At 46.8% G+C, this 9,430-nt stretch overlaps 1 long non-coding RNA gene across 1 annotated transcript; it reads left to right on the top strand.

Annotated features, from left to right (window-relative positions):
• Positions 1 to 5,258: 5,258 nt before the first annotated feature.
• LOC139079381 (uncharacterized) lies at positions 5,259 to 8,497 on the top strand. The gene is made up of 2 exons (XR_011532974.1): positions 5,259 to 5,364; positions 7,928 to 8,497. It is a non-coding gene; the product is annotated as an uncharacterized lncRNA (long non-coding RNA).
• Positions 8,498 to 9,430: the final 933 nt, after the last annotated feature.

Genomic DNA, 9,430 nt, shown 5'->3' on the forward strand with positions numbered 1-9,430 from the left:
CCATCCAGATGCCAGGGGAGCAGGCAGTTGGCATAGGGCTGTTTTGGTCTCACCCAGACACAACCTTCTGAAGCCTAAAAGAGGTGGCATTGACTTTAGAAAGCAGGGTTCCTGAATGAGGTTGTGGAATTGGAAAAGGGAAAGATTGGTCCTCTCTCCCGGCATACTCAGAACCTCCGTCCTACCCTGGGGAAGCCCCTGGTCCAGTCCACCGCAAGCCTGACGCACTGGCCCTGGGGCATGAGTCACTCTTCCAACTGTGGTGGCTGAGCCACCAGCCCACTAGGGAACCACGCTGACATAAGTCCAACTCCACCACAGGGAAGTGGATGGAGACAGAGGAAGCACACAGACATGGTAAATAGCTGAAACTGGGGGAAGGGAGCAGAAAAGGGAAGAAAGCTCAGGACCAAGGAATTTCTCTAGCTCTTCCAGGCTGACTCCTCTCCTCTCCCTCTCAGGGCCAAGGCTGATATGGAAGGGTCCCTGACTCTCTCAGAAGGGCCAGATAATGTCTAGAATGTGTGAGCTGTAGACAGCTATAAAATTGGTGTTTGGGTGTAGGTGATTCACAGCCTGATGTGAAATTCCACCATTAGAAAGTCATTCCCTTCTTAATAGATGCAGAGAAAGCATTTGACAAGACCCAACAGCCATTTATGATAGAAGGGGACTACCTCAACATAATAAAGGCCATATATGACAAACCCACAGCCAACATCATACTCAATGGTCAAAAGCTGAGCGCCATCCCCCTGAAAACAGGAACGAGACAAGGATGCCCTCTATCACCACTCTTATTTAACATAGTACTGGGGGGTTTAGCCAGAGCAATTAGCCAAGAAAAAGGAATAAAAGGAATCCAAATAGGGAGGGAAGAAGTGAAACTCCCGCTGTTTGCAGACGACATGATCTTATATATAGAAAATCCCAAAGAATCCGTTGGAAAACTTTTAGGAGTAATCAACAACTACAGCAAAGTTGCAGGGTATAAAATCAACTTACATAAATCAGTAGCATTTCTATACTCTAATAATGAACTAACAGAAAAAGAACTCAAGAACACAATACCATTCACAATTGCAACAAAAAGAATAAAATACCTCGGGGTGAATTTAACTAAGGAAGTGAAAGACTTATACAATGAAAATTACAAGGCTTTTCTGAAAGAAATGGGTGGCGACATAAGGAGATGGAAAGACATTCCATGCACATGGATTGGAAGAATAAACATAGTTAAAATGTCCATTCTACCTAAAGCAATCTACGATTCAACATCATCCCAATCAGAATCCCAATGACATTCTTTACAGAAATAGAACAAAGAATCCTAAAATTCATATGGGGCAACAAAAGACCCCGAATTGCTAAAGCAATCCTGAGAAAAAAGAACACAGCTGGAGGCATCACAATCCCTGACTTCGAAACATACTACAAAGCTACAGTAATCAAAACAGCATGGTACTGGTACAAAAACAGGTGCACAGATCAATGGAACAGAATTGAAAGCCCAGAAATAAAACCACATATCTATGGACAGCTAATCTTCGACAAAGGAGCTGAGGACATACGATGGAGAAAAGAAAGTCTTTTCAACAAATGGTGCTGGGAAAACTGGAAAGCAACATGTAAAAGAATGAAAATTGACCATTCTTTTTCACCACACACCAAAATAAACTCAAAATGGATCAAAGATCTAAAGCTGAGACCTGAAACCATAAGGCTTCTAGAAGAAAATGTAGGCAGTACACTCTTTGACATCAGTACTTAAAGGATCTTTTCGGACACCATGTCTTCTCAGAGAAGGGAAACAATAAACAAATGGGACTTCATCAGACTAAAGAGCTTCTTCAAGGCAAAGCAAAACAGGATTGAAACAAAAAGCAACCCACTAACTGGGAAAAAATATTTGCAAGTAATACATCCGACAAAGGCTTAATATCCATAATATATAAAGAACTCACACAACAACAACAAAAAATCAAACAACCCGATCAAAAAATAGGCAGGAGACATGAACAGACATTTCTCCAAAGAAGATATACAGATGGCCAATAGGCACATGAAAGGATGTTCATCATCGCTGTACATCAGGGAAATACAAATCAAAACTACACTAAGATGTCACCTTACACCCATTAGAGTGACAAAAATAACAAAAACAAATAGTAATAAATATTGGAGAGGTTGTGGAGAAAAAGGAACCCTCAGACACTGCTGGTGGGAATGCAAACTGGTGCAGCCACCATGGAAAACAGTATGGAGATTCCTCAAAAAATTAAAAATAGAACTACCATACGATCCAGCTATCCCACTACTGGGTATCTATCCAAAGAACCTGAAATCAGCAATTCCAAAAGTCCCATGCACCTCTCTGTTCATTGCAGTGTTATTTACAATAGCCAAGACTTGGAAGCAACCTAAGTGCCCATCAACAGATGACTGGGTAAAGAAGATGTGGTATATATACACAATGGAATACTACTCAGCCATAAAAAAGAACAAAATTGTCCCATTTGCAACAACATGGATGGACCTTGAGGGTATTAGATTAAGTGAAATAAGCCAGATAGAGAAGGACAATCTCTGTATGACTGCACTCATATGAGGAATTTGAACATGTGGACAAAGAGAACAGATTAGTGGCTACCAGGGGAAAGGGGGGGTGGGGAGTGGGCACAAAGGGTGAAGGGGTGCACCTACAACACGACTGACAGACAATAATGTACAACTGAAATTTCACAAGATCGTAACCTATCATTAACTCAATAAAAAAAATAATAATAATAAAAAGAAAGTCATTCCTTTAGCTACAGATAAGAATCTCTTGTTTAAGGTACTTACAGTGGAGAAGGGTAAATCATGGAGCCTTATTCACAATGAACACTTTGACTCAGTGAGTTTATCAGAGTCTAACTCTTAAATCATCCAATCCAGACACCTTATGTTATAAATGAGGACCTTCCAAAGCCCAGAGAAATAAAATGACTTGTCTAAGTTCCTGCAGGCAGTGGCAAAGCCAGGACCAGAATACAGGGTAACGGTGTACGTACTTTAAGGCTTGCTCCTAGCAAACGCCGGGGCCCTTCCTCCAGCACCAGAGCAGAACCAAAGTAAAGGAGTGACTGTACAAGCAGGGAAGGGCTCTGTCTGCAAAACCAGACCAGATTTAAAACAATGTTATCTATGTTTTTTATGACCATAAAAATCATTTGTACTCATTATAGAAAATTTAGAAAGTACCAAAAAGGATAAAATCACCCAAATCCCATCATCTAAACAGATGGTAATTACTTTTACATGCACACATATTTTTAATCTTAAAAATTGTGAGCCCTTTTATAATAGCTAATAAGCATCTTATCAGATCATTAAAAATAATTCAATAACATAATTTTAATGGCTGCATAATATTTCATTCTGCCTTTATTATAAGGTATTTGTTTCCATTTAGAATGAATTTCCTGTTTCACTGTGTAAATGATGCTATGATAAACATCTCTGTGCATAAAGATTCTGTCACATTCCTCATTGTTTCAGATAAATATCTAGAGCAGGCTTTTAGGTTAAAGGGTTTACATTTTTAAAATTCTTGATACATATCACGGAACTGCTTTCTAGAAATGTGCCGGGCGATGCCCTCACCAGCATGTATGAGGATGCCAGTCTCAGGTGTCTGCACCAGCTTTAAGGGTAGTATTTTTAGAAACCTTTGCTGATTTTATCAGAACCAGCAGAGGCCATCCCCAGTTGTGTCTCTGTTAGGGTGAACCCCTACTCCCCAGGGCACAGCCAACTGGAGGAGGTCCCCCTGGAAGAGATTCAGAACTGGCAAGTCGCTGGGGAAGGGGGCAGTGAGAGGCCCAGAATAGGGCACCACTCCCAGGAAAAGGAGGGCACGTGGGGTCCTGGGCACTAGGAGATCACCCTGAAGGTAACTTAAAAGCTTGGGCAGAGAAAAAAGGGGGAGGGGAGGGGAGCTAGAAGTACAGGTAGCAGGAAAAGCTGGAAGAGAAATTTTGCCCAATTCGTGGCTTTGTCCAAGGCCATCCATCAAGTTGCCTTGTCATAGCTGGAAATGTATTCATTCATTCATCCATCAATTCATTCATTCCTTCATTCACTGAACGGGAGACTCGTACTGAGTATGAGTATGTCCTGTGTACAAAGCACAAACTAGGTGCCAAGGACAGTACACAGACCTGGCCCCCAGGCCTCACACATCAGTGTGAACAAGGTATCATGTGGGTTAACATGGCTATCTCCCCGGTCTGCCCCAGCGGACAGGGCAGGCCCACCAACACACCGTGCTGTGCTCCAGGGCAGTGCTTCCACACCATCTGTGAAGACCAGCACTGTTCATTTCCCTTGAGTCGTGGACCATTGCGTCGTCCTACTGTGCATGACTAGAACACAGCTTCAACCACATGCAGCTTACCAATGACTTCTACATCACCAAATTGGTCTACATTCTGGTCAATGAAACAAGGCCATCAATAGTGCACTTGAACGTCATGGTGATGCCCAGCTGCCGTCAAAGCTTCCAGACACTCCCTCTCAATCTCTGTTCTTATCTCGATCCTTATTTTTCTCATCTGTAAAATGGGGTTATTGGGCAAAATAAATGAGATCGTGAAAGTACACTGTGTAGTGCAGTGCCCAGCACACAGTAAGGAGTCACAACAAATTCTCTCAATTCCATTTGATCCCAACCTTGAGAGGTTAGTAGAAGTAATCAATACCTCCAGAGTTATGGATAAAAATACTAAAGCTGAGCGGGGGTAGAGTAGGGAGTTTATATTTACTGTATTCCTACTATGTGCCAAAGACTTAACATACGCTATCTCATCTAATCCTCAAAATTTCCCTGTGAATTATGTATTATACCCATTCTGTAGATGGAAATGAAGATTCAGGGAAGTTAAATAACTTGGCCAACATATATATGGCTCAGTCGAGGTAAAATCCAGATCTTCTGATTCTAAGTCTTATTCTTTCCACTACCTCGCACTGTCTCCTTTGGCCAAAGGATGCTCTCTCTTCCTGAGAAGGAATCCCCTCGGCCTAAGTCAGGGGCCCACTGCAGTAGATCACATTATTGTCCTCGATTTTTCAGTGCCCTATCCCTGTAATAGAATTATACTTCCTGCCCCTTTGATGCAGGATAGGTCATGTGACTTGCTTTGACCAATGGAATGTCAGCTGTGTATCTCAGCGGAAGCTTTAAGCACCATCACTTGGTTCCACCATTGCTCTTTCCCTGTGCCACAAGCCCAGCAAGGCTCAGATAGGGGCTGCTCCTACAGCTGAGGTCCAGAAATGAAGATGACTCGGGAAGAGAGCTACAGCCAACGCGAGTGAGAAGTAAGCCTTTGCTGTTGTAAACACTGAGATTTGGGGGGGCCAGGGGGGGGGGATGTTTGTTTCCTCAGTGTAACTTAGTGAAAGCTGACTGATACACTCCCCTGCCCATCCCAGCTGCCCCCTCACACCATGATGGAGGCTACAGGGCAATCCCAGAACTATGTGGCTTGGAACATCTCTCCGACACCGAGGAGTGGAATGCCCTCTCATTAACACCCTGAAGCCCAGCTCCCTGTCACAGTGGAAAAGCTGGAACACCTTCAGAGGGTTGTCACTCTCTCCAGGGTGCTCAGCCAGCCTGTTGTGGAGGAGAGCCCCAACTCCCTGCTTCCCCACCAGTGCCATCAACCCTGCCTAACCCCAGAACCCAGCCCGGAAGGAGAGATGCCCATTGGCAGCTGTCTCATGGGGAGGGGAGGGGAGTGGGGTGGAGCAGGATGCGTAGAATGACTCAGCCTGTGAGCAAGACCTATTTAACACAGATAAGGGCCCTCTCCTCCTTCTCTTCCTCCTTCCTCCCCTTCCTGCCCCACTCCCTTCCCTACATTTTATTCCTGGAGGTTAGACTTTTTTTTTTTTTTGCTTATTTTGTGTGGGTGAAAAGAAAGGGGCAGAACCTTGGCCTAGGAATGTCTGAGGAACCCAGCAGGAAGGGGGCGGTCACGGTGCCATGTGCTGGCCTCCATATATCACATCTGCTCTCTAGGCCCCAGAGGCTCCCCACACACCCCACCATAAGAATGGCCTGCAGGGCTTTTGCCAGTCCCACCCAGGGCCACCGTCACAACAATGCAGGTGGTGTACCGCATGGAGAGGGCCAGTGGGGCCGAAGTGCAGCCCCTAGCGACATTCCCCAAAGGGAGGGCATTTTTCTTCACCTCAAGGCTCTGTCCACTTGCCAAGCTACATCCTAGCAGCACTGCATCTGCCCAGAGTCGGTGCCTTTTTCTATTTCATACAAAAGTAGCAGGGACCACGTCCATCCCCAGGAGATTCTGATTCATGGGTCAGGGAATCCTTATTTTAAGAAATCTCTCCAGGTAAAGAAAGAATCTCTGAAAGTGAGGCGGCTCTGGGAACCTTGGCCCTGGAAAATCCCCCAGCTTCTCAGCCCTCCTAAGGCAAGGGCCCTCTCAACTCCAACAACCATAGGGTGCCAGCTGAAGATGCCCTGTGCTGATGCAGGGCGCTGACGAGGTGCTTCCCCGGGCGGGAGTCTCTGCCTCTCCCTGGTGATGTGAATGGCTCAAGCTGAGTTCAGGTGAGCAGCCTGGCCTCCCACCTGCTCTCAGAGGCTGGCCTGAAAGTGGCCCCAGGCCCCAGGCCCCCAGCTCCGCCCATGGGATGGGCTGTCTGTTGCTAAGTGGAGCCATTTGCTGGCAGAGAAAAAGAGGGTGAAGCCAGCCCCGACAATCTCCAACGCAGAGCTGTGAATTTACAGGCAGTGAGGGATAGGGGGTTCCCGCGGGCTTCCTGGGGCTAAAAATCCTAAGAGATGGTGAAAGGATTGAATTCAGATTCTGAGCAATCATGCCCCTTTTTGGAATGTACAGGAGCTGCTCTAACCAGAAATTCCCAAGACTGGAGCCCGGCGCTTCTAAGCGCCCCAAAGCAGAACAGTGTGAGCGGGCGCAGCACAAAATGTCCAAGCGCCGATTAATTGCACGTCCCACACCCAACAGCCGGTCCAGGGCGGGGCGAGCAGGAGTCCTGGGCGCAAAATTTAAGGAGGCACGCATCCTCAGAATCGTGCAGGTGCAGAGTCGGCACCTGAGAGTGCGTGTCTCCTTAAATTTTGCGCCCTAGGCTCCCGCTCGCCGCGCCCTAGTCCCGCCAGAATCAGGATCCCAGTCTCGACCCCATCCTGGCTCCGGGCATGTGTAACTTCTGATTTAGCTGGCCCTTCTGACAACCTGTGGGACGCCCGCCCACGTCATCGTAGGTTTGGGGGCCCTTAGAAGCCCACTTCTTGCAAGCGAGGTAAACCTCCTCTCCTGGAAGATCAGAATGAGGTCTTTCCTGTGCAATTAAGGATACGTTCCCAGTAAATGCAGACGTGGAAGAAAATAGCACACAGTGACGGGATTGCAGGCTCTGCGTCTGATCCTGTTCAAGTGCAGATCTGACGCTGGGGCCGCTGTGCCGGGCCTGGGAGTCTGCATTTTTAACTAGCTCTCAGATGGTGCTGACTAATGCCGTTGGTCAGGGACATCAAGAGTCAGTTACTCAGCTCCTCTAAAGGGGGAGTCCTTGAACCCAGGACTGGCTACATAATTTGCAGGGCCCAGTACAAAATGAAAAGGTGGGCTCCTGGTTCAAAAATTAAGAGTTTTAAAACATTGACAGCAAAGTATTCAAACAATTGCTGGGCCCTTCGCCACTGCCTGAGCCTCATAGGGTTGCTGAGAGGATTAAAGAAGGCCAGCCAGGTAAAGCACAAGAAAGCATCGTGCCCGTAGATCCTTGATACTGTTTGTGGTCACTATTGCCCAGGCCCGGACAGCCACTCCCTGAACACGGCCTGTCAGACTGTAGCTTAGGTAGACCAACCTTCGTTTCACAGAGTCCAAAATCGAGCCCCACAGCGGGAGCTGGAAGGATAAATGTTGAGTGGATGGGGCGACTTGTTGAGGTCACACTCAGGCCTCCAGACATCCAGGCCAGGGCTGCTCCTGCTGCGCTGTCTCTTCAACTGGCAGAACACGGTGATGCCAACAGGGAGGAAACACCGCATCTCTCAGAAATGCTGCGGAGAGCTTGAGACTGGATGGAAGGGTGAGCGATGGTCCTGTACCAACACAGTCCTAACCGTTGGGTCCCTCACCTGTTGGACTTCTAGATATGTGTGTTCTAGCCCATCGGTAGAAGCGTGGAATTATGCATGAACTGCAGAGATGCCCTCAAACCCTTTGTCTCTGAAACAGATCCAGGCTGCTGTGCTTTCTGGGTTCCTGGTCTGCTCATCATAGCTTCTCCATCTCCTCCGGTATTGCCAGTTGCCACTTCTCATTGCTGTCAGGGTGCCCATCTCTAGCAGCTACTCTATAAATGGCTTGCAATCTGATTAGACTCAGACAAATAACCCAGTTATTAGAATGGTACTTAAAATAAGGATAAATAACGTCTGAAATCATTAGTGCTTTCATCATGTGACATCTATTTCAGCCTCTCCAGGCTTTTTTTTTCCCACCTGATTCTTATTCTGTGCTGTGCTTTGCACATGAGTGAGGTCACCAGATATTGAATTCTGGATGAATGAGTTACCACTGTAGCAATAAAGAAATTGATAACAGAAAAATTGCAGGCTTTAAACATTATTGCCATTATTTTAGTTGTCATTATTAGGATAAGAAGATTGACAGTGAGTTTCTGAGGTCATTCTGAGAACTGGACCAGCTCTTCACTTCCTCTTATGAGTCAGGGTAATCCAGGTTATAGTCGCAATTGTCCCTTCTCTTTCTAGAGGCCACCATCAGGCAGCTTATATTGAGGACAGCACTTTGCCCTTGACCCATAATTGCATTTTCCCAGGGACGGGGGGCACACTATGGCCAGAGATGTGGCCATAGATGGGGTGGTGAGCTATCCAGCACTCAGAGTTGTGTCCACCCCAGACCAGAGCACACATCATGGCCCCCTCTTCCCTCCCTCCCTCTGACCCCTCACAGTGTCTTGTGGTTGGCTTAGGGAAGGAGAAATTGGTGAGGCTCAGATGTCAGCCCAGTCAGATAGCCCCAAACATTGAACAAGGTGACTGTCCTCCTCCCAGAATGGTCCTCCCACTTCCTCTCCAGCATGATCCTGCTTGTCCCTCAGACCCACCTCGCCAGCCCCTCTTCTGAAGCCCCCTCCAGCCACCCCCACCCAGACAGAGTTGTGACTCAGTGTTGTGAGTCCCCACAGCTTAATAGTAATAATAATAGTCTTAGCTGCCACATTTGGGGCACTGTGCTAAACCGTCCATTAATCCCAACAGCCCTACAAGGTAGGTGCTGTTATTCTATGCATTTGCAGGTGAAGAAACAGAAGTAACTTGCCAAGGTTGTACAGGTCTGAGTCAATTCTG

Source organism: Equus przewalskii, chromosome 25, assembly GCF_037783145.1.
Source record: "Equus przewalskii isolate Varuska chromosome 25, EquPr2, whole genome shotgun sequence".
NCBI lineage: Eukaryota > Metazoa > Chordata > Mammalia > Perissodactyla > Equidae > Equus > Equus przewalskii.